The sequence below is a fragment of the Heloderma suspectum genome, chromosome 1, assembly GCF_057233095.1.
Source record: "Heloderma suspectum isolate Gila_16-S chromosome 1, 16-S_ref, whole genome shotgun sequence".
NCBI classification, from domain to species: domain Eukaryota; kingdom Metazoa; phylum Chordata; class Lepidosauria; order Squamata; family Helodermatidae; genus Heloderma; species Heloderma suspectum.
The window spans coordinates 256398067-256421802 of NC_139458.1; the positions used below are offsets into that span (position 1 = coordinate 256398067).

Below are 23736 nucleotides of genomic sequence, written 5' to 3' on the forward strand. Positions count from 1 at the left end.
GGTTCAACTTTCTTTGGCAATTCAGTGGGGAAAATTTTGGGAGGAGTCTGTTTCTTGAACGGACCAAGATGGATGGCGATGGACCATAGCAACCAAGTTTTTCAGAGCTGTATGCCTCAAAATGACATCTGTGTGAATAGTGGTGCTGTTAACATATGTTACTGCATCCAGTAATAGCACCCTTACTTTGACTATTAAAAAGATGTTATCTGACTGCCAGAAGTTAAATGTGTGTGATTTTGAGACGGGACCTTTTCAAACACATTTTGCTGCTGTAATAATTTGGAGACATGCTATGCTAGAATTGGCAGACAATGCTTCAAGATCATCTGCCACCATGATCCTCCAACAGCCTTTCCCAAAAAACGAAACTAAGAAGAAACAAAGGCAGGGAGAAAAAGTCAGATCTTGTGCTGCAAATAATCCAATGCTGACTACCAGGCTGCCATATAATAAAACATTAACACATGCTTTTGTAGGGACAACATATTTAGTTTTCTTGGTTGCAGAAAGAAACGATATACAGATATGGGTGGCAAAAGATGGATCAAGATCCAGTTTTCCAGGGACGTTGCTTGCACAGGTATAATTGATCCAGATTTTGCCACATTGCAGATTAGGCTAGAACCGCAGGTTTGGATGGGGCAGAATAATTTCCAGAGAAGTCCCATGGCTTGCTGGTTTCCAGCAACTTCCAGGCCAGGTCCCCAGTATGGCAGCCTTAGAACAGGTGTCCCCAACTTCTTTGGGCCCAGGGACACATTTAAGAAACTGCTGTGGGCACTACCACAAAATGGCTCCCATGGAGGATGTGGCTAGACACAAAATGGCTACTATGGAGGTCTGGCTAGTCAAGGGGGTGAGCGGGGAGAGAAATAGCAAGGCTAGAGGCTGGGAGAGAGGAGGAAATGGAAAGAGTTGCTTCTCGGTCTGCCCAGTTTTCTTCCATCCACACAGACCTTTCCCCTATGCTCCCTCCCTCCCTTTCTTTCTTTCTTTCTTTCTTTCTCTCTGCTCCCAGTTTCTAGCCTCACTATTTCTCTCCCCTCAACCCTGTTCCTTGCTATTTCTCTCCCTTCCCCATCCCTAGCCTTCTTCTCTCTCTCCCTTCCTAGCCCCTAGCCTTCTTCTTTCTCTCACTTCCTAGCCCCTAGCCTAGCTTTTTCTCTCCCACTCACACCTTTATCTTGCTGTTTCTCTCCACTCCCAGTCTCTAGCCTTGCTATTTCTCTCGCCCCACAACTCTTTACCTCACTTTTCTCCCCGTTCCTAGCCTCTAGCCTTGCTCTTTCTCTCCCCTCTACCCATTTGCCTTGCTTTCTCTTCCTGCCTGCTGAAAAGCTGATCAGCGGAAGATTCAGGAACAGGAAGGAGAACCTGGCACCCTAATATTTTTCATTTTTTTTAATTAAAAATGTATTAGGAGGGGACAAGTAGTGGGGAGTTTTGTGTAGTGCCATTGGAGGGACCCCTGCCTTAGAACATGTGAGGCAGATATCTAGTGAAGCCACTGGGGTTTGGCACAGACTTTGACTTCACAAGATTCCTAATCCTCGTCCTGAAGGTCTACCATCCAGCAAGGGGGAATTTTGGTTTGCAGTAGGGATGGGAGAACCAGCGATTTTTGAGCTCGCCTAAATTCTCTGAAAATCACTTCGAAGCTCATTTTGGCTCACTCCCATTCTCATTTTTTACTGGCTTTCCAGCTCATTCAAATGGGGAAAGTGTGCATTTCTATGCATATTTTTCAAACTGTGCACTTTCCCCCCATTAACTAAAGCATGAAAATGCATTTTATTTTATTTTGGGGGGGAAATGTCCATTTCAAAGCACACATTTTTTAAAAGGTGCATTTTTCAAATGTGAACACAAATTCGGGAATCTGCAAATATTTCTTGAAAAAAAGCACTCCTGCTTGCATTCGGCATTTGGGATTGTGCACAGGATATGTTCTCATGATTTGTGAACAGAAATGAAATTCTTGAACATCCCTAGTTTGCAGTAAGTTGCAGAAAATCAGACAGGTATGGTTGTGAAGGCTGCCATTAATTGCCACAGGAAGAGCAGGCCAGTTTTAGATGCATTTCACATGTCCTGAAGGCCAGTCCAAATGTATCTGTCCCCTAGCCCTTTTCCAGAGTATGCCCCATCAACAACTCAAATACGGCTGGACCAATGAAAGCTTTGTAGATCAGAATATTCATCAATGAACATAACCTTCTCTGGTATCTATTCATCAACTCCAGCTATGCAAGGTATCAATTCATTTCAAATAAATTACGCTGTTTTGCTGGATGGGGTTTTTCTAATGTTAGTTTATGAAACTGTTTCCAACAACCATCAAAACTAGGAGGAAAAAATATAGATTTTTATAAGAGCCAGTGCAGAAACTGATAACAGAAAGTGCAGATGTCATGGGTAAACATCCCAGGCATTTCAGCCATGTTCACAATTGCCAACTATGGAAGACCCTGAAATCTGCCATCTAAGGTAGGGAATTTGTTTTGAATGGGATGATAGCTGTGCCCATTCAAAATGCATACTTTTCTTACCCCCTCCTTCGAAATATTGGGTGGTTGAAAGATTTGATCATTTAGATTGCATTCAGAATAGAAATGTCTTCGGGTTGTACTTAGTGCTACAATTTTCTCCTTTAAAGGAAAAACAATGCTATGTTGTGGATAATATTTCAGGACTAGCTTGCGTGCACAGATATTGTTGGGCGACTCATGGTCTTTGAGCCACATTGCCAATTGGGGAATGGAAAACCAAAAGGCATGCTTACATATTATTGTGCCTTTGCATTCTGAGACATGCTACATTCTCAGTGTTGGTAATTATTAAGAAAGGGACTGAAAACAAAACATCCAATATGGTAAGGCCTTTTAGACAACCCATAATGCAGCCACATTTGGAATGCTGTGTGTAGGTCTGGTCACCCCTCTCAAAAAGGAGATCATAGCCCTGGGAAAAGTGCAGAAAAGCCAGTCAAAATGATCAACACCTTCTCTGTGAGGAAAAGTTAATGGGTTGGGGCTTTTTAGTTTGTGGGGGGAAGTGTTTATGGGGGAATGGACTGTTATTATTATTTTTAAAAGCCTCCCCCTCCAAGCATTGTACACATTATCAAACACAATACAGTTTAAAAACAATTTTTAACAACAAATGAATCAACGGAATAAAAAACAGGATGAAATGGTCAGGTGGGCGGTGGGTCAAATGGGAAAATTAATCAGGGTATCAGATTATCTGACCAATACTAAAAGCCTATTGAAACAAGATGGTCTTAAATGTCTTCTGAAAAGTTATGTGGGAAGGGGCTAGATGGGCCTTCTAAGGGAGGGAGATAAGAGTGTAGGCACTGCAACCAAAGGAGACTCTGTGCCATGCACTCACTAGCCATACCTCAGATGGAGGGTTATAAAATTATGCATGGTACAGAGAGATTTGAAAGAGAGAAAGAGAGAGAGAGATTTCTCCTAATACTAGAATTTGAAGTCACCCAATATAATTGGTGGGTTTAGGGCAGATGTTAGAGGTCTTAATAAGGTCTGAGAGATCCCCTCATGGGAAAGAAGGAGATGCTAGAACAGATTTCCACAACATACCACCTTCCAGATGTGTTGGGCTACAACTTCCATCATCCCCAGCCAGCATGGCCATGGTGGCTGAGAATGATGAGAGCTAGGGCCCAAAACAACAGTGCTACAGATTTATCTAAAAGTATTGTTGCTGGTTTTGTTCTTCATTTTCCCCTTTTTTCCTTTGTTTCTGTTATAATTCCAAATTATATACATTTACAAAAAATTAAACAAATGCACATCTGTAGTCTCCATTCAGACTGCTGGGACAAATACAAAGGATGCACACATATTATACTTTTTTTAGGACTGAAGTGTTATGCAGTGAGTAAAGGGACATCCCTGAGTAAACAAATCCGTGAAGCTATCTAAGAGGGTCAGGGCATGCTAGATTTAAGGTGTACTACATTCCACAACTACTAGTGAGATGCAGCTTCCCCTTAAAAGTTACTCAATATTTGCCTAGCCGCCATCCCTGGAGGGGCATGAGGGGATTTCTTCATGGGGTACAGCAAACTGCCTGGCACAGAATCTAAATCCCGATGGAAGCCCCCATCTGTATCCCTGTAGAGCTAAGCAGAGGAGGCTGCTCAAATTGCCAGATCTGTGTAGTAGCCCTTGCTCCATCCCTGATTTGGGGTGGGGGTGGAAAGATTAGTAAACTTTCCTGGAGGAATTTTGTATAATAAAAAGCCAAATATTAATATGAGGGGGGGTATTAAAAAAATAGTATAGTACAGTTCACAACTAATCTAATAAAGGATGCCAGAAAGAATTAAAATATTTCACTGTAAGCTAGAATGCACAAATATTCCACATTGAATATTAAATAAGAAAAGGACTGGGTTCCTGATTTTAAAAAACAATCTTCAATGATAACAATAAAAACCCCTTTTCATACATGTGGTTCTGTTAAGTGCTGGTAAATTGTAAGCGGTTTAGAAATCTGGAGTCACATCAGATAACAAAATAAAGAGAAGAAACTCCCATTTCTCTCCACGTTCCTCATCATCTCTTATGCCTCCAGATAAACCTTCATTTCTGCCTCGCAGACCAGCAAAGTTGACATCCTGTTCCTATTTACAATGCTTGGAAACTGTCCATATAACAAAATAAGTAATCCTTCCTCATAAAAGACCAACCCCCATAAGCCCTCACTAAGCAAAACAATTAACCAGGAACACAAACAACCTTGTTGGTTAGGCAAATAGAACTCAAAATATTCTCTTGTAATATCCAGTGTTTATGCCTCCAATGTACACACCCCAGATCTTGCCAAACCTGCTATGGTATTACTTATTCTGCCATTAAGGGCTGGTCCATTTCTGCTATGACTTTAACCAGTAGTATAAAGACCCATGCATGCAATATATCCAGCAAAGACATGTCCTTCAGACCAGACTCCACCCAAGGGTTCCCTGGAAAGTCTCTGTACATTTTGCCATCCCACATTATACATGCACAGATCTCAGCAAATCCATACCTTCAGTAAGTAATTGTACTTTTCATGTCTACTGAAAAATAAGTCCCATTGAATTCAATGGGGCTTACTTTCAGGTAAGTGGGCATACAATTCCAGCCCAAACCCATCTTTTCTGCATGCTTCTTCACACATTAAGTAATCAGCAACTAGCACTACCAAATTATATCGAATAAACATGTATTCTATGATACATTTCAAGCTAATGAGTATTCAATAGTAATTTTGTAGCAATGACTCAAATGAGAAGACCCAATATCAGGATGGAGAAGACGCCTGCATTACAGGTTTGAGAATGGCAGCATCATTCTTCATTGAAATAGGCATTACAACTACAATACAGTCCTGTAACCCCTTACCAAGCAATTTATTGTACACCTGGGACAAGGAAATGAAGTGTTACAGCAGGCTTTTTTCCCTCCTAGTTCAAGGTTTTAAGAGGAGACATTTTATAACAGAAACAGAACAGAATGCTGACAATGTAAAGGCTCTCCCACAAGACAGCTCTTCCTGAAATGTTACTATACGTCTCACAAATCTTGCTTTAAAAGCCAATGCAGACATTTTTTTAAACTGCTATTGATCCATGTATTTGATATGTATGTTTAAAACATGCAGGTGAGCCCAGGTTTCAGTAAAATAGGAACACTAAGAATTTCACTTCTTTTTCCAGCTGGAGAAACAATTAATCTTTTTAAATCATATATATATATATATATATATATATATATACACACACACACACACACACACATACATACACACACACACACACACACACATATATATATATATATATATAATGCAAGTTTTTACAAATCGCCACTGTGCGTAGAATTTTGGCTGTGCTGGAAGGGGAAAAAAAGCGAGTTTTGCTTGTGACTTCAAAGGAGCCAGAATTTAATCCATTAGGATTTAATATATCTCTAGATTAAAAAGCCAGCATTATATTTTAACAATATTGTGCTGGCAAATGCTAAGCAAGAACTGAGTGAACAACATCACAAATGAAATGCATTTACACTACAAAATTTCCATTTTCGGGGGCTCAATGGATAAAAGGTGGTACCAAACCTGTCTGCGGTTTGGTTAACTGTAAAGTCTTTGCTAATGCATAAAACAGGGCTATTGAACAGAAGAGGGAAATGGAAGAAAAACAGAGCAAGACCACACATACACAATACCTACAACACTTCCAAAGGAAACAGAATTTGGGGAGGGAGATCATTATTTCTAAATAATGAATGGCACAGCTGTGCCAAACTTTCATGGGATTCTCTTTGCACATGCAACAGGTTCTAATTCAAGGGCCTAGCATTTTCTCCAACATGGCAGTGCTAGCTTAGGAAAAACATTGTCTTACCCTAGACAAGGGGTGGGCAACTTGTGGCCTTCCAGATATTTTTGCCTACGGCTCCAATCAGCCCTAGACGATACAATGGCAATCCAGACCCCTTGACTCTTCCCAAAGCACTTGCAAAAGCAGAGAGAGGAATCACACCGAGCATTGCTCCCGAGGAGTGCCCCTTTAAAGGGGCTCTTACAGCCTCTCAAAAAAGAAGTGATCCACAGCACCCCCTGTGGCTCGGGGTCTCCCCTTCTCTGGGCAGAATCACTTGCCAAGGGAAAAGGGGGGACCTCACCGTAGTTGGACTCCTTTAAGAATGGCACTCGCCACTTCAGAGAAGGAGCAGGTTTTTGCCCTGTTCGCATGTCCCCCCTCTCCACGAAATAACTCCACCAGAATGGGAGACACACACCCTTTTTGTGGGAATGACGTGCTAAGAGAAAAAAAGGGGGGGGTCCCACATTTCAGCTCATCTCTAACTTATAGCATAATATCTCTGAATCAGTTTATCACACGTTGCTAACATTTAGTCTGCAATCCTACACCCACTTACCTGGGAGTAAACCCCATTGAATTCCAAAAGACATTCTTCCAGCAGTGCAGCTAGGTAATTTTTGACACTAGACTTAATAACCTTACCAGAGTGAGTTTTAGAAGGTGTTGTGGACTATTTCAGTTGTGAAGCACACCATTAAAATTCATCTAACTTCCTCCCTTCTTTACCATTTCATGCTTTACAACCGTTGCTACATTTCAGATATCTTAGAGAGAACCACCACCACACAGTTTGGTAACCTTGATGATATATATTTTTTTAAAAAGTAAAAGTAAAATAGGAATACACGTACACTGGTTTTCCCAAGGAAACCTTGGCTTTCTGAGATGGTGATCATACCATTACTTGAATGGGGCTGAATTGCAGTTAAACAGTAGCTACTACACACAGGGCTGGTGTCAAGGGTAGGTATGGTTGGGCACCTGACAAGGGCCCACTGGCAAGAGTTCCGTGGAGTTGTTCCTCCTCTTCACCACTGCAAGCAGCTTGTTCACCTGCCTCTCGCTCTGGCCCAGACAACAGTGGTGGTGAGAAGGAGGAGCAGTGGATGCCACTGCCCACTTCCCCAGTGGCTCTTGCCTGCCAAGCAAGCAGAGAATGAGGGTGAGGAGCAACAGCAGCTGGGGACAATGGTGGTGAGAAGGTAGACTCACTGAGGGAGGGGGCCCATTGACGGTGTCTTGCCCAAGGGCCCTCAGAAACCTGGAGCTGGGAGTGACTACAGGTCTGTTGACCAGCCAATCTCCAAAAGCTTTCTTTTACTTTTGACTATCCTCATCACAAGGCCAGATTGATTTCCTTTTTGCAGCCCCACTTGGGTATACTACACATTCTGACATCATGAAAGCACCTGCTTATTTTGGAGTACAAACATACAGGGCAGTGCTATTAGAAAGCAACTGCAGAGAAAGCCCAGGTTACCTAAAAGGACATCTGCAGTTAGCTGGAACAAGTAAAAAGCCAGTGCAAAGACTTTTGAAACAAGTATTAAAGTTGTGGAGCAAATTACATCTCTCCCACTACTTGAGACACTGTGCATTTACATGAACAGAGGCTGGGTCTTTTTCTTCTTTCAGACAAATAGTACTTTTAATATATTATAAGAGGATGGATCAAGGCATTTAGTCCTGGCAGGCAGGTAGATACATCACATCAAAAGCATACCTGTTAACTGAAATAAAAGTGCCTGTTTCAACTCTAATCCTTATGTACTAGACTATTTTGCTTGTATCTTTGGCTTATTGATTCACAGTTAGTTTCAGACAGTGCCGTTGCTACAATCTGCAATTACGACCTGCTTTGAAATACAACTTCGTCCAGCTTGTAATGCTCCCCTCCTTTACAAAGCAAGCTCCACTTCCTCCCAAAATGCTTCTTCAGCTCATACTTCTGCCTCCCTTTCTAATATCCTGAATGCTGTAGTGGCAGCACTGCAGGCACTAGACACCCTGGCAAGTGTAATTCTCCCAGAGTGCCTGTGTCTTCAGAATGGACTCTGGCACGGCAGAAACGACATGTCTCAGAGCTTGAGGTGCATACAAAAAGCCCTAGGACATGAAGCTTCTGGGGTGCCGGATATCCATTGTATGGGCATAGGTGCCATGGAAAACTGGGCTTCCCAGGTTCCCTGGCGCCTGGTATGCTTCCATTACAGTATTCAAAGGGCCAAGGAGGAAAGGAGGCCTCACACAGAAGTCTCTAGAGAGGCCTCCCTGCAACACAGTGGTGAGTGGAATTTCGAAGCTTGCGGGGGATTGGTTGCTCAAAGTGGGTAGAACGCACAGTGTCTTCTCCTCTTTCTCCTTCTATTACCCTCATACTGGACTTCAATTCTTTACTTTAATCTAACTTTAACTATCTTCTAAAATATTTTCCTAAGCAATTGCGAAAAACCAGCTACTCAGAGTCTAAAACTTGCAAATTCACAGGGCAATACTTAATTATATTAAAAGCATTTTGGAAAACCATTACATGAGTTGAGCCCATTAAGAATTGTTACAAAACCATTTCCATTAGTATTGCTGCAACTGTCTTCAACCGTTAGTATTTGCTTTCACCATCTTAGAAAGCAAGAGACTTCGACAGTAATTGTACTCTTTGCTTTACCACATACAAGCTCCATTTCAGGCTATTAATGTTTGCCTGGCTGTTAATGGGCTCCAGCGAAAACTGAGGACCGTGATGAAAACATCATGAAAGACTTTAACACACAAGGAAATGATGCTTAAGATCAACACGGTGACCTCAAAAATAAATATATGCAAATTTCATAACAATTGCTTAAGGCAAATATGGAAGGAAATACCAACTATTTTCACTTCCCAAGCACAGATTGAATCCACAGGCGAACAAGTCAATACAAAGTGTAACAAAGAGCTAAATTGTTCTAGTATGAAATCAACATTTGATATAGCCCAGGCAAACTATGCTAAATATGTGTTTTTTTCTTGCAGTGCCATCAAGATAAGGTCTCTTGTAAACACAAGCCATTCATGACATATGTTCTATTTCAATGTGTTAGTGACTAGTCATTAACAATCTCTGAATTGAAAATATATTGAACAAAGGGAAACAACTTCTAGGTTACTTCATCAATGTCCACAAGTTCAGTATTGAAACCACAGTTGGGGAATTTTATGTGTGTATGTACATACATATAGGTTTCATTGTGTGCCAGACACAATTTTTATTTATTTAAAATATTTCTTGGCCGCCTTTCAGGACAGAAGCCCTCCCAAGGTGGCTTACAACAATAAAATAGATAAAAACAGTTAAAATATTAAAAGTGATAAAAACATAAAAACAATAAAAGTCAACAATTAAAACCAGCAATGATGTTAACAGCAGCAGTAGCAGTCTTATTAATATAAGGCCAAGGTAAAATAATATGTTTTCAAGGCCTTCTTAAAAGTCTGCAGTGACGGGACATGGCGGACCTCCAACGGCAGCTTGTTCCAAAGGTGTGGGGCCACTGCAGAGAAGGCCTTCTCACGTGTGTTCACCCGCCTGACTGCTCTCACAGGTGGGCAAATGAGAAGGGCCTCCCTTTCTGATCTTAAAGGGTGGGCAGGCTGATATGGGTGAAGGCGGTCCTTCAAGTAACTTGGTCCCAAACAATTTAAGGCTTTAAAGGTCAAAACCAGCACTTTAAATTGAGCTCGGAAACACACTGGTAACCAGTGCAGCTAGCACAGTATAGGCGTTATATGATCGAATCGCCTCGCCCCCACCAATACTCGGGCAGCCACATTCTGCACAAGCTGGAATTTCTGAACCGTCTTCAAAGCCAGCCCCACATATAGCACATTACAGTAGTCCAGCCTGGACGTGACTAATGCATGGATAACTGAGGCAAGGTCCGTCCTCTCCAGATAGGGCCGCAGTTGGCATACCAGCCTAAGCTGATAAAAAGCACTCCTGGACACCACAGCCACCTGGGCTTTCCCAGTTAGCTCAGAGTCCAGGAGCATTCCCAAACTGCACACTTGGTCTTTCAGGGGGAGTGCAACCCCATCTAAGACTAGTTGTAAACCTCCATCTGAAGTAGTTGGTTTCCCAACCCACAGTACCTCCGTCTTGTCTGGATTAAATTTCAGCTTGTTCACCCTCATCCATCCCAAAACAGCCTCCAGATGTTCAAGAGTTCCACAGCCTCCCTGGGATGTGCAGATGGAAATGAGAGGTAGAGCTGAGTATTATCCGCAAACTGATGACATTTCAGTCCAAACATCCTGATGACTTCCCCCAGCGGATTCATGTAGATGTTAAGAAGCATGGGGGACAAGATAGAACCTTGTGGTACCCCACAGGCTAATGGCCATGGGGTGGAGCAGAAGTCCCCCAGCACCACCTTCTGAGACCACTCCTCCAGAAAGGACCTGAACCACATTAAAACTGTACCTCTCAAGACCAATCCAGATAAATGATCCAGAAGGACACCATGGTCAATGGCATTGAAAGCTGTTGAGAGGTCCAGAAGAATCAACTGGTTAGCACTCCCCCCATCCATTCCCCGGCGTAAGTCATCAACCAGAGTGACCAAGGCTGTTTTCATCCCATAACCAGGCCTGAAACCTTATTGGAATGGATCTAAATAATCAGTTTAATCCAAAACTCTTGGAGTTGTGAGGCCACCACACGCTCTAGCACCTTGCCAAGAATGGCAAATCTGACACAGGGCGGTACTTATCTGGAACCAAGGGATCTAAATTTGGTTTCTTCAGCAAGAGTCTCACCACAGCTTCTTTCAAAGCTGCGGGGACCTTGCCGTCCCTCAAGGAGGCATTTACCACCTCTGAGGTCCAGATATCCAGCCCAGCTCTGGCAGATTTCACCAGCCAGGATGGGCAAGGATCTAAAGAGCAAGTAGTAAAGTAAAGGCCCAAGAGGCCTTTAACCATATGAAAGAGCTCCGCTGGACAACACTGAGCAGATGCAATGGTAGCAGAGAAGTAGGATTTCTTCACTGCCATCACCGCCACAGAATAAGATCGCAAATGGATTCTTACCTGTGTTCGATCGTATTCGTTCCGAGTCTTCTGCCAAGAAGACAGCCAAGAGGAGGGACGAGCATATAATTTCACACTTGGAACTCATTTCGCCTCCAAAATTAAAATAAAATATACTAAACCAGATAAGGAGCCCTGCTATCCTCAAACACAAATGCTACAGTGGCATATTGGATGTACAATAAGCCTGTCATCCTACCAGTGGCAAAGGAAGTAGAGTCATGAAAGGGGTCCCATCACTTCAGATAGACATGTTTATGCATCTTCTCTTGTGTCTCTGGTGGCTTTCTGCTCATGACAAATAGATCATCTGATCTAACCCCACAATGCTTCTTAGGTGGCAGGGTGATTTTAAGAGCAATAGGAGCATGTAGTAAGATATGCTACACTAGCTTCACCTCCCGGAAATCTGTCCCTCAAGGGAGTTTTCTGGAATTAAAGCAACAGGAGGAGGCCACACATATTGTTTAGCACCCCTAACTCATGTTCCCCATTGGTTCTTAAAATTGTCCTCCCAAGCTTCTGTTTTGTACGTGATTAGGGCAGACTTGTTTTTAAAGAGATGGGCCTGCTGCAGGTATAACTAGACTAGTCCAAGGATGTAGCTGAAAATGGAGCAGAGTGGACTAAGGTAACAAAGAAACTGGGCTGAAGTAAGAAGTTTGGTTTTAAATGTGGTGTATCCAGTCTGAACTGCCTCCAACAAAGTTGACTGTCACTTTTTGTTTTGGATCAGGCAGGATCCCCATTGTGGTTGAATGAATACTGAAATAAGCAGTCGGATAGGTCACTCAAGATGGCATCTCCTTTGGGGGTAATAGGTATTTGTAGTGAGGTTCGCACACGACATCAGTGCATTTTGTCAGAGCAAGGTGTAAATGAAGTTGGCAGTTAAGAACACAGGTGAAGCATCTTAAGATCACGCAAGGTGAGAATTAAAAGGCAGGGAAACAGTATGGCATGAAGAACAGTGATGTGGAGACCGTACGGCTGGCTAGGATAAAGCCCACCAACTAGTCTTCTTTTTCAACAACCAACAAGATGCCCCTAGAAAACACAGAAGCAAAGGACATGAAGGCACTCGCTCTTCCATGCTGTTGCCCCCTAGCAAGGGGTACTGGTAAGTACGCCACACTGGAACGCAGAGGTTTTGTTTAAATATTATGCTTAATAGTGGTTGATAGACCACCTCTCCCAGAATTTGTCTAATCCCCCTTTAAAGCCCTCTAAGCTAGTGCCCATCACCCCATCTTATGGAGCAAATCCCATAAGTTAATTACAAGTTGCGTGAAGAAGTACGTTCTTTTGCCTGTCCTGAACTTACAGCCAATCAATATATTGGGTAATCTGAGGTTCCATTACAAGAAAGGGCAAAAACCCTCTATCCACTTTCTCCATACCTTTTATAAACCTCCATCATGTCGACCCTTAGTCCACTCCCCCCTCCCACCGACCATAAACTCAAATGCACAAGCCTTTTCCCATACCAACTATGCTGCACTTCCAACCACTTGACCATTTTCTGCTCCTTTTCCAGCTCTAGGACACTCTTTTTGAGATGAGGTGACCAAAACTGTACACAGTATTCCCAATGCAGCTGGAATGTAGGTTCATAAAAGAGCATTCAGGCCTTGGCAGTTTGCCCTTGCAGACTCCCCAAAAGCATAAAGGGAAGAATGCCAAACTTCCATATCCTCCTTTCCAAACTCGATTACGGAAATAAAAGGGCAGGACTGGAATGTTTCTGTCACAATGAAAAACAATCGAGCTCATGTCAATCCTGAACTCAGAGAACCCTAGAAGACAACGATTTCGCGGTACATTATTTAATCTAACCAGCCTTTCTGCAAGTACTTTTTTAAAAAATCGAATTCGTGAGCTATCCCCTAACCAACTTCAAAACTAATTCACTGTTAAAAAATAGCATTGTGCATTTCAGCCAAGCCCAGCGGAGCTATCCATTTCCTGGTATCCACAGTTAAGCCTCTCCAATATAGACCAAATAAGAATGGCAATTTCACTAATTCACTAGTTAAAGGTTGCACAGAGGAGTTTACGAGAGCACAACCGACTCCCCCTTCAGACCTTTGCTGAAGATGTAGATGTCAGAAGCGTGGAGACAGGTAACAACAGTGGAGCATGTGACATCTGGGCCAGGGCCAGTAGATGTGAGCCCACTCTCCTTCCAAACTTTACCCCTTCGTGTGATGGGCTAATGCCTGCATAGGGTTCCAAGTAAATCACTTTCACTACTTCGTCTTTTGGAAATGCCCTTTTAAAATACCGTAGTGTGCACACATGCACTAGAGGTCCTGTTTTTCAACCTACTTCCCTGGATCACTAGAAAGTAAAGCTCTGAGTGGGAGCAGATGCCACTCTGCTCAAATGCACATGCATGCGTTGCCAAGGCATAGGCATACCAAGACACCGCGCAGTAAGCCTGAGGTAGGCAACCTGGCACCCTCTAGATGTTTTAGACTACAACACCCATACTCCCCAGCCATCAAAGCCCATGGTCGAAGATTATGGGAGCTCTAGGCCAAAACATCTGGAGGGCACCAGGTTACCTATTCCTGCTGTGAGCCTACCATTTTACATGCTGCAGCTGGAAATGTCCATTTTTTCCTCAGATATCTTTAACCAAAAGAACACCTCTCCACCTCTCCCTTTCATTTATAAATGATGCAGCAAGACTGAGGTTGCAGCTAAATGGATTCTTACTTGGTTGCCAATTCCCAGTTCCCCTTCCCTTTCTCCCCCTACTGTCCATTACAGCCTATGCAGACACACAGAATTGCTGAAGGTGTTGGAGGCATACCTAGTCTATAATAAGTACAAGCATATCTGTTGTGAGATTAATGATTCTATTAAATTTTAAATGTTTAAAAAGGTGAAGCAGGAGTTGCGGTCAGGATGCAGTGCTGCAGGACACGCTATTGAATAAAGCGGGGTGGGGAGCTTGCGCCCCTCCAGATGTCATTGGACTACAACTCCCATCATCCCTGCCCACTGACTGGGGCTGATGGGAGTTGTAGTCCAACAGCATATGCAGGGCCACCAGTTTCCCCATACAACAGACAAAGAAGAACCTCCAGCAATGTGTTCTAGTGCAGTGGCGGCACGGGGAGGGGGAGCTCTGATAATGATCCTCAGTGTGATAATTACAGAGGCTTACTCCCATTTCTATCTGTGCCCATGTTGGTGTTAAAAAGACTCTCAATGGGATCCCTGCCTCCCATCGAAATGGTCCAGTCCCAAAATCTTTCATAAAATGAACTAAAGACAAGCTTCACTTGGCTAAAAGCAAAAGGAAATCACCATGCCTCGCTCAAACGTGAAATGTATTTCTGCTCTTTCCCTACACTCACACCTAATTTTCCTGACAGAGAGACCTATTGCATTAATAACACTAATATAAAAATCTTTCCAATGATTGGAAAGGCTGTTTGGGAAAAAAAATGAATTTACTGGTTGTGAAATGATGCTGTATTATTTTACCTTTTCCCAGCCTCTCCTTCTTTTGGAAATGGTTCCTTTTTCACCATATGCAGATAAAAAAGGCTTGTCCAGGAGTTTGCAGACACAGCTTTGGAAAATACTCCAGTGTTACTGAGCTGAAAGGCCTCCCGAGTTGACCGAGTTGCAAATTTGCCTCTGGGTGTATCACATGGCTGAAGCCGTGCCTGCCTCTGTGTGATCTGCCTTGTTCTCTAAGAGTTTACCCCTCCGCCTCTGCTCCCTCCGCCTCTCTGACTTTCTTTATAACAAAGGCCCACATATGTTTCCCTCCAGCGTAACTTACACTTTCTCATACTATTAAATTTCCAAGTTTCTAATCACTTTTACAAAAGCAGTGTATCATATTAAGCAGAGTTTCATGAAGCACAAAAGCGCTGCTCTGAAACGGTCATCTAGAAATGCGGTGTTTACTTCTCTGCTCTTGACTGTCTCACAGAAGGTTTAAGAGCAAGGTAAAGTACCAGTTCATTTTTGGAATGACAGGTGTGAGCCAGGGGAATAAGTGAAGATTGAAATCAAAAGACAACGATTCCGCTAATGATCATTTCTTTGGTTCAGCATCTTCTGCTATCACAAATAAATCTCAATTCAAGTAGGATGTGATGTAGAATAAACACTGTTTACTAAGATAGCAAGGCATTTCAGAGTAGTCCGAGAACAACACACAACAGTTCCCTGAGTTCAGATGTCACAGGAAGCAGTAGCTAGTTTAAAACAGAAACCTCCCAAGTGTGAAAGAAGAGGAAAGCAGGGGGAGCGCCCAATTGTAGGGATGGACAAACGTGTCAGTTTTGATTTTTTCCTATATTTAAATTCTTAAATTTCCTTTCTGTCCCAACTATGAAGAAATTTGCAATTTTCTGATCAAAACTTAACCGAAACCAATTCTCACCCACCTGCACACAGCAGATCATGTTGTACCTGCCTGTCATATAGCTGCTAAGGAGGAAGAGCCTGTCAGAAAAAAATAGGTGTTCAGCACTAACATGATTGAATACACAGGGATTCAACTCGGACTTTTAAGAGTTAACCTCTCAAAGCCCTGGGTGGACAAATCTGTCTGTTTCAGTGTCTCCTCTAAATCTCAAGTTCTTTCCGTCCCGACTATGAAGAAATTTGTGAATTTTGGTAATTTTTTCTTTTTTAAAAAGGAAAGAAAATTCTCACCCATCCTTACGCATGAATCGAAGGCTCATTGCATTAATTCTCATAGTGGAAACCCATGCTTTTCTGTTATATTTAAATCCACAGACAGGTCCTGTCAAGCTTGGCCACCACACAAACGTTGTTTCTTGGGCACCTGATCAGTGGCTATTTTACATGGTATGTATCTGAAGCCTTTCTGGTCCAAGACCCAATGTATACAATTCACTTGCACTGCAAGTCCATCACCCACAGGGCATCCCCATAAGGGTGAACAGAGTCAGGTTTTACCACCTTCCCCCACCTGCATGCACACTGGGGTGGACTGGAGTTATGTGCGTTATCTCCCACAGCCCCTTTCAGCCCTCCCTCCATCTCTGTGCCTTGTTTGTTACTTCTGCACTCACCACAAGTAACTTCTGCTGGGTGTGCATAGGCACACAGAGGAAAGGGGCACAGAGTTCCACTGCAATCCCTCATGCTGCCTCTGCAGTGTAAGCGGATTGTGTCTAGGGACGTCAGAGAAATCCATTTGGGGAGTGAAGCTCAACAAGCTTCACTTGGTTCAGCCCCCTGGACTTCAGTCCGTTTTCCACTGCAAAGCCCAACTCGATCTGCATTGAGTCGAGCCAGTTCACAAATTTTCTGTATTTTTAAGTTATGCAAATTGCAGCTGAATTCTGCACAAATGTGCACAATTTGTGCAGATTATGCAAATTTCAGCCACGATTTACACAAATTATGCAAATTTGGCCACCGTTTGCACAAATTTCTGTTTGCGCAAATCACAGCTCACCACAAAATAAACAAACAAACAAACAAAACGTTCCTGGACTTCAGGAAAAACCACCGGCTCAGCCCACAAATACAAACCAAGACAAGCATACTGCGGAACTCCATCGAGCGGAAAGAGAAACAGGCTGCCAGCAATGCGCATCCCTAACTGTGCCAATATGAATGCAATAGCAAGCATGGATTAAAAAGAAATACCTATAAAGTTCAAAAGTTGCTTCTGAGATTCTCAACATTAAATGTCTGAAATAATCAAGATAGTATGATCTCATACTACCAGCACATCCTTTTGTTAATAAAACACCAATATGAGACTTCAATTACAGCTCCAAACCAGCAGATATGTAGTTTCTACATTCAAAATGCAGCAAGTAATGTGTTGTATAATTACAACTGGGAACTTAGTTCTGTTAACACACATATACCAGTACATATACAAAGGACTACAGCAGGTGATAAGAACCTGCTGGATCACAAAAAAAGAGCCCTAAATGAATTCTTATATAAAGGCTGGCATTCAAAACCCCTACCGAGTTCTTTCTTAGATATATGTAAAATTAAAATGGGAGTTTTCCTGGAGATCGTTCACAGAAAAGGTGACATTCAAGCTACAATACATAAGCGTCCTAGAATCGTGTAGGCTGCATTCACCTTCAAAACAGTTGGTCTAAATTTTCCGATTCATTCATACAGGTCATGAGAGTGTCAAATTAATTTCAAAAATTACTTGCCTACATACAGTACACACCTGGTAATTGAAGTACCAGGAGGAGAAGGCAGAAGGAGGCAGAAAAGCCCTACTGTTATGTGTCTGTAAAGGTGGTTCCGCCTCTTCATACAGACAATCCTGACATTTTCTTTCAAGAACAGATTACGTAACACTGACGGGCATGTTTCTGAAAGGAACTTGCGTTGTACACTTGGCCTGGCACACTCACATTCAAAGTACTTCAGGATAAAGACGAAAATACAATTTCCCATTCTTTCTTCCCTGCCCCACTTTCCCTACTCCACATACAAAGCAGAAGAATTTCACCCAAGCCCCCCCCCCACTAGTTTCACCCAAGTGGCCACAACCAAGTCCTCTATGCTCTCCATAGACCCAATCACTACGGATATGAACAAGGGTGGCCAGATTCAAAAGGGGGCCGTGCTCCTGCACCTTTAATAATTGTGTAGAAGGAGGACTTTCAGCAGGTGCAGCTTCCATGACAAGCTGCAGCTGCTGAAATCCCCACTTCTACACAACTAATTAAGGGTTCATGAGCCCTGTCATTTGGTATCTAATATGAACTATCTGTCTACTTGGCTAAAATATCCAAGACTCCTTTTTAATCAGTCCTTTGACAAGGAGCTTAGCAGGCAATCGTATAAATATATACTGGGAGATATCTCCCACTGGGTTCAGTGGGGCTTACTCCCAGACATTGGCATTGGTAAGGAGTAGCCTAGGGGCGGGCGTGACCTGCATCCTTTGGACCAAGGCTAGAATCATGCAGTAGCTGTGGGGGAACCAAGCATGAGTGTCGCCCATCAGTTGTGTGTGGGGTAGCAAGAGAAGGGCTTTTGTTTCCTTTCATCTTAAGCAAAGGCAAGCCAGCAGCTCAGCTGAGCTGCTGTCTCATTGCTAGTGCCTTGCCAATTGGAACTGCAAATGCTCCTGGAAAGGGAAACAGTGCCATTTCCACGTCCCTTCCAACGGGTGTTGTATGGGGTGGGGGTGGAGGAATTGGCTCCCTATTTCAATTAATTTACCTATGGACAGCCATTTCTATTTCCCTACAATGTCCCTTGAAAAGGAAAGGAAATGGAAATGCTGTTTTTCTCTTTCCTGAGGGCATCTGAGCTCAGCTACCAGCTTCCCTTTGGTTTAAGGTAGTAAAAAGAAAGAAAGAAAGAAAGAACCAACGAAAGAAAGAACGAACCAGCAACCTCCTGTCATTTTAATAATCGTCCAGCCCCCTACCACCCAAAGGGAACTGTAATGCCCTGAACCCTATTTAGTTTTAATTTAATGTAATTTAATTTAGGGTGGGGAGGATAGTGTGATGATTAATGACTGGGGGTAATTAAGAGAAAATCATTTTGGAGCAGGATCTGGAACATCTTGGTCGGAATGTAATTGGAGTAATGCATAAAACTAATTGAAGAACAGATTCAGTTGAACTGAGGTGGGATGCAAATTAATCGAAGATTTTATTATTTATTTATTACATTTATATCCCACCTTTTTTCCTCCTAAGGAGCCCAAGGCAGCATACATAATCCTCCTCCTCTCCATTTTATCCTCACAACAACAACCCTGTGAGGTAGGTTGGACTGAGTGTCTGTGACTGGCCTAAAGTCACCCAGTGAGCTTCCATGGCCGAGTAGAGACTAGAATCCGGATCTCCCGACTCCCACTCGAACACTCTCACCACTACACCACACTGGCTCAATTCTGGATGATTGGGATAGGAAATTAATTGGCTTACCCTCTGTGAAATGTAAATTCTAGTAATGATTTCCAAATTTGCATCTATAGATATAAATCAGGATGTGCAAATTTGTCACCTATGTGCTCCAAATCTTTTACATAGCTAGCAACAGCCCAGCTCCCAGGTTAATGGGTAAAGGTTTGCAGCCTAAATAGCTTAGGGAGCAATCCTATGTCCCCTAGATAGCATCGGGGGGGGGGGAGATGCTTCGGATTCCTAGCTCTGAGGTCAGAGACAACTCTCCAACCTCAGATCTGGGAATGGACACTTCGCCCCCTGCCCCTCACAGCTGGTGTGGAAAGAACTGTGCCAGCTGCCTCTCTGAGGTCAGGAACTGGGACAGGGAGTAAAGGGGGCGTTCTGGTGGGCAGCAGGAAGGGGACTGGAGAGGCTGGGATATGAGCTTATCCTGAGACCTCTCCAGCCTCCTTCCTTCCCCCTCCAGAACGCCCCAGTTAGATGGGCAAAAAAGCTCATCTAACAAAAGTGCAGTGCAGGAGAAGCAGCAGAGGTGACAACTGCCTCTGCCACTCCTCCCACTCTGTGCTTGGATGCTTGTAAGCCTCTGAGTTAGTGGCTTATGAGCATTGAGGGCAGAAGTCATAGGACTGCACCCTTAGTGAGCCTTACTGTGCCATCCTATGCGTGTATACTCAGGCATAAGTGCTATTCTGTTCAGTGGGGCTTACTTCTAAGTAAGCATACTTAGCACTGCAGCCTGAAGTAGTTTCTATTGACAGGGCAGTGCAAGAGCCAAAAGACAAGACAGATATTTGTACAGACAGTAAAACACTCGCTGTTTCTCCAATGTGTGAAGTGTTAGTGTGAAGGTTTGAGGCCTACAGAGGCAAGGAAAGGAAAAAGGTCAGGCCTAGAGGCCTGGAGGTGTTTTATTGGGAGGGACTATTACTGAGAGGAGTAGTTTCATTTCCCTGGTTAAGTTTCAGTTCCATGTATATCCCCAGTTAAGTTTCATTTCTTCAGGTTTGAAACGATACTTTCAGTTTTGAGGAAGGACAGTATATAAAGAGAGTGAGAGAGCCAGTAACAGCAGAGTCAGGGAGACCAGAGCCTGAAGAGAGAGCAGGAAGAAGCAGCCTGGAGAACTCCAAGTACAGCTAGAGTAAAGGAACTTGTGTTTTGCAAGTTTTATTTTCTCTTAATGCCTTTTGTATCACTCAGCTCTATTGTGTAAATACCTGTAGTTGTGATTTACTTGCTTTAATTTACCAGTAAACTGTTGTGGTTAAACCCTGTGCCTACAGTGTCAATCGCCCCATGCCCACAGCCTAAACCCCATGTTATTGGAAAGGGAAAAGAAGGAAAGTGGGATTCATAAGGAGGCGAGAAATCCGTAAGGAGTTGCTCAGGGGGTCCAGGTCATAAGGGGAATCTTGACAGTTAGGAATGGGAAAACAGAGCCTACCTTAACAGAATGTCCCATGTCCACACCTTTTCAGGCTACAGGCAAAAAAATAAAACACATCAGAAAAACATCCAAGAGAAGTAGGATAAAGCTTCTCTTACTCCCTTGTGTCTCGAAGCCACCACCACAGCACAATTAATGCTGCACTAAATTTAACATGAGGTTCAGTTTTCACTACAAAAGTTGCACAGAAATGTTCACAAAAGGGCAGTCTTTGACACATTTGTTCTAGGCCTATTCACAGTCACTGTCTGTAGCTTCTTGGGAGGCAAGGGAACTCCTTCCCACTGCCAAAGCAACCTGGAGGTTGATGCTCCCTCGTAAAATTCATCCCTCAATTTCTGCTCAGTGCTGAATACAATCTCTACACTAGAAAATCTTACACTACTGTAACTGGACAACACGATGGCCTGCTACACGGATTGAGTCTCCCCTAATCCCTGGACCCAGGGGTTTTTTTGCTAGGAGAAAACCCTCTGTTGTTGTTCAGTCGTTAAGTCATGTCTGACTCTTGGTAAACCCATGGACCATAGCACGCCAGGCCTTCCTGTCCTCTGCTCTCTCCTGGAGTGTGCTCAAGTTCATATTCATTGCATCAGTGATTCAATCTAGCCATCTCATCCTCTGCCATCCCCTTCTCCTTTTGCCTTCAATCTTTCCCAGCATCAGGGTCTTTTCCAGGGAGTTTTCTCTTCGCATTTGGTGGCCAAAATATTTGAGCTTCAGCTTCAGTATCTGTCCTTCCAATGAGCAGTCAGGGTTGACTTCCTTTAGGATGGACTGATTTGACCTCCTTGCAATCCAGGGGACTCACAAGAGTCTTCTCCAGCACCACAGTTCGAAAGCATCGATTCTTCAGCACTCAGCCTTCCTTATAGTCCAGCTCTCACAGCCATACATTACTACTGGGAAAACCATAGCTTTGATTATGTGGACCTTTGTCGGCAAGGTGATGTCTGTGCTTCTTACTATGCTGTCTAGGTTTGCCATAGCTTTCCTCCCAAGGAGCAAGCGTCTTTGAATTTCATGGCTACAGTCACCGTCTGCGGTGATCTTGGAGCCCAAGAAAGTAAAATCTGTCACTGCTGCCATTTCTTCCCCTTCTGTCTGCCAGGAAGTGATGGGGCCAGATGCCATGATCTTAGTTTTTTTAATGTTGAGTTTCAAACCAGCTTTTGCGCTCTCCACTTTCACCCTCAACAAAAGGCTCTTTAGATCCTCTTCGCTTTCTGCCATTAGGGTGGTATCGTCTGCATATCGGAGGTTGTTGATAATTCTCCCGGCAATCTTAATTCCGACCTGTGATTCATCCAACCCGGCGTTTCTCATGATGTACTCTGCATATAAGTTAAATAAGCAAGGCGACAATATGCAGCCTTGTCGTACTCCTTTCCCAATTTTGAACCAATCGGTTGTTCCATGTCCGGTTCTTACTGTTGCTTCTTCGCCCTCATACAGGTTTCTCAGGAGACAGGTAAGGTGGCCTGGTACTCCCATCTCTTTAAGAATTTGCCACAGTTTGTTGTGATCCACATGATCAAAGGCTTTAGCATAGTCAATGAAGCAGAAATAGACATTTTTCTGGAATTCTCTTGCTTTCTCCATGATGCAGTGAATGTTGGCGATTTGATCTTTAGTTCCTCTGCTTCTTCGGAACCCAGCTTGTACTTCCGGTAGTTCTCCGTTCACATACTGCTGAAGCCTAGCTTGTAGGATTTTGAGCATCACCTTGCTGGCATGTGAAATGAGCGCAATTGTACGGTAGTTTGAACACTCTTTGGCGTTGCCCTTCTTTGGAATTGGAATGTAAACTGAGCTTTTCCAGTCTTGTGGCCACTGTTGAGTGTTCCAAATTTGTTGGCATATTGAGTGCAGCACTTTAACAGCATCATCTTTTAGGATTTTAAATAGCTCAGCTGGAATACTGTCATCTCTGCTAGCTTTGTTGTTAATAATGCTTCCTAAGGCCCACTTGACTTCATTCTCTAGGATGTCCGGCTCAAGTTCAGTGACCGCACTATCATGGCTATCAGGGACATTCAGATCTTTGCTGTATAGTTCTTCTGTGTACTCTTGCCACCTCTTCTTAATCTCATCTGCATCTGTTAGGTCCCTGCCTTCTTTGTCCTTTATCATGCCCGTCTTTGCACAAAATGTTCCCTTGAGATCTCCGATTTTCTTGAAAAGATCTCTAGTTTTTCCCATTCTATTGTTTTCCTCAGTTTCTTTGCATTGTTCATTTAAGAAGGCCTTCTTGTCTCTCCTTGCTGTTCTCTGGAACTCTGCATTCAGTTGGATATATCTTCCCCTTTCTCCCTTGCTTTTTGCTTCCCTTCTTTCCTCAGCTACTTGTAAAGCCTCATCAGACAGCCACTTTGCTTTCTTGCATTTCTTTTTCTTTGGGATGGATTGAGTTGCTGCCTCCTGAACAATGTTACGGGCCTCCGTCCATAGTTCCTCAGGCATTCTGTCTATCAGGTCTAATCCCTGAAATCTATTCCTCACCTCCACTGTATATTCATAAGGGATATGATTTAGGTCATACCTGAATGGTTTAGTGGTTTTCCCTACGTTCTTCAATTTCAGCCAAAATTTTGCAAGAAGCAGCTCGTGATCTGAGCCACAGTCAGCTCCAGGTCTTGTTTTTACTGACTGTATAGAGCTTTTCCATCTTTGGCTGCAAAGGACATAATCAATCTGATTTCAATATTGACCATCTGGTGACGTCCATGTGTAGAGTCGCCTCTTGTGCTGCTGGAAAAGAGTGTTTGCTATGATCAGCGTGTTCTCTTGGCAAAACTCTATTAGCCTTTGTCCTGCTTCATTTTGTACACCATTGCCATGCTTGCCTGTTATCCTGGTGATTTCTTGACTTCCTACTTTAGCATTCCAATCCCCTATGATGA

General features: G+C 43.2%; 1 protein-coding gene across 21 annotated transcripts in view; it reads right to left on the reverse strand.

Annotated features, from left to right (window-relative positions):
• Positions 1-23736, reverse strand: part of PLCB4 (phospholipase C beta 4) — a 250510-nt gene that overhangs the window by 176134 nt on the left and 50640 nt on the right. For 3 of the 21 annotated variants that reach the window (XM_084825075.1, XM_084825050.1, XM_084825108.1), the window contains exon 3: positions 20831-20865. The exons of the other annotated variants lie outside the window; for them this stretch is intronic. The gene's annotated coding sequence lies outside the window, so the exon portion shown is untranslated. The remainder of the gene's footprint in view (positions 1-20830; positions 20866-23736) is intronic. 21 annotated transcript variants of the gene reach the window in all.